This window comes from Xylocopa sonorina, unplaced genomic scaffold, assembly GCF_050948175.1.
Source record: "Xylocopa sonorina isolate GNS202 unplaced genomic scaffold, iyXylSono1_principal scaffold0079, whole genome shotgun sequence".
In the NCBI taxonomy this organism is placed as follows: Eukaryota; Metazoa; Arthropoda; class Insecta; order Hymenoptera; family Apidae; genus Xylocopa; species Xylocopa sonorina.
In genome coordinates this window covers 277,501-279,568 of record NW_027490150.1, presented here as the reverse complement: position 1 = coordinate 279,568, position 2,068 = coordinate 277,501, and the positions used below count along the sequence as shown (strand labels likewise).

At 55.2% G+C, this 2,068-nt stretch overlaps 1 non-coding gene across 1 annotated transcript in view; it reads left to right on the top strand.

Annotated features, from left to right (window-relative positions):
- Positions 1 to 922: 922 nt before the first annotated feature.
- The window catches only part of LOC143432296 (large subunit ribosomal RNA), a 4,035-nt gene continuing 2,889 nt past the window's right edge, over positions 923 to 2,068 (top strand). The window contains exon 1 of the ribosomal RNA XR_013102947.1: positions 923 to 2,068. This exon is cut by the window's right edge and continues 2,889 nt beyond it. This is a non-coding gene — a ribosomal RNA (large subunit ribosomal RNA).

Genomic DNA, 2,068 nt, shown 5'->3' with positions numbered 1-2,068 from the left:
GTCGCAACGTTTCTGGCCTGTGACGCGTGTCCGCGCTTCGGAGATCTCCCGAAGCGAAACTCGAATCGGTAACACGCGCGACAAAGGAGAGAGTTTTCGGAGCAGATACGGGAAGATTGGCTCCCCTTTGGCGAGGCTCGAGTTTTTTTTTCTTCGACGAGGTGCCGCCTCGGTGCCGCAAGGTACTACCGCCCTACTTCGTGATCATCGAGTGCGTTGGTCACCCCATGTCTTCGTTGTCGAGACGGGACCGCGCGACCAAAAGCCGGTCATCCAGTCCCCGGAAGCGCAGCTTGCGCTACGATCGCATCGTACGCTTTTCCACGCGTGCGTTCCCTTTTATTTCCCGTTCACGCAGCAGAGAGATTCGTGCGGGCGCTCCAACTCGGCCTGTCCTTCGTTCCGAAGGATCAGGGTAATAAAATCGGGGGAAAAGGAGCCGCTCCGTTTCGATCTCTGCGTGTTACGCGCGGAAGGTGTGGAACCGCTGGAGAGTGTAAACGGTTTGTCGATCGTTCGCAGCTACGACGATAAAGAGGACGGATGTTAAAGAAACGCCGGTAGCTTGGTCGTCTAGCGAGAGTCTCGTATTTTTTTTTTTCTTTTATATTTTTTACGAATCTTATATATAAAAGAAATACCGACACACGAAAGGCATTGGCGAGGTGCATAAAACGCTTCGACGAGAACACAACAACGAAGAGAGGTGCGTGTAGTTTCTTCTTGCCGGTTTCTCGAGCGGTAAATCAAAGGATCGCTGTGTCGGAGATGGACGAAAGTTCTTTTCGTCGTCTGCCGTCCCCGTTCGCCGATGCTCTCTCCTCGTCTTGTATATATTTATACATACGAATCTCTTTTTTTTTTACCTTCTCTCCGTAAGCGAGCTCGATGGCACGAATGAATTTCGTGCGTCACGTAGAGACGACCTCAGATTAGGTGAGATTACCCGCTGAATTTAAGCATATTACTAAGCGGAGGAAAAGAAACTAACCAGGATTTCCTTAGTAGCTGCGAGCGAACAGGAATGAGCCCAGCACTGAATCCCGCGGTTCCGCCGCTGGGAAATGTAGTGTTCGGGAGGATCCGTTTATCCCGAGACAACGAATCGCGTCCAAGTCCATCTTGAATGGGGCCATTTACCCACAGAGGGTGCCAGGCCCGTAGCGACCGGTACGCGTTTCGGGAGGATCTCTCCTTAGAGTCGGGTTGCTTGAGAGTGCAGCCCTAAGTGGGTGGTAAACTCCATCTAAGGCTAAATACGACCACGAGACCGATAGCGAACAAGTACCGTGAGGGAAAGTTGAAAAGAACTTTGAAGAGAGAGTTCAAGAGTACGTGAAACCGTTCAGGGGTAAACCTGAGAAACCCAAAAGATCGAATGGAGAGATTCATCGACGACGATACCGGCTCCCGACGGCGCGCGATGCCCCGGTGGTACCCTCGCGGTACCACGGCGAGCGGCACGCCGTCGTCGGCGAACGTTCCGGTGATGTAGTCGTGCACTTCTCCCCTAGTAGAACGTCGCGACCCGTTGCGCGTCGGTCTACGGCCCGAGTGGGCGCCTGTGGCGTCGCAATCTTGCGCACGCGGCAGACCCTCGGTCGCCCGGCCGGCTGCGCGACGGTACTCGTACGGTATCGGGCCGCAACCAATCCATTCTCGAATGTGTGTGCGTCTAGCCCGCCGCAAGCTCGGTCAGACTACCCGGTGGTACGGACTTTGCGCCGGCTCCGGGCCTGGCCAGCTGTTAGCAGGCGGTGTCCTCGGACTGGCCAAGCTTCGAATTACCGGTCGGCGACGCTACTGCTTTGGGTACTCTCAGGACCCGTCTTGAAACACGGACCAAGGAGTCTAACATGTGCGCGAGTCATTGGGATTTACGAAAACCTAAAGGCGAAATGAAAGTGAAAGTCGGCCTCCGCGTCGACCAAGGGAGGATGGGCCGCGTACCCATGCGGCCTCGCACTCCCGGGGCGTCTCGTTCTCATCGCGAGAAGAGGCGCACCTAGAGCGTACACGTTGGGACCCGAAAGATGGTGAACTATGCCTGGTCAGGACGAAGTCAGGG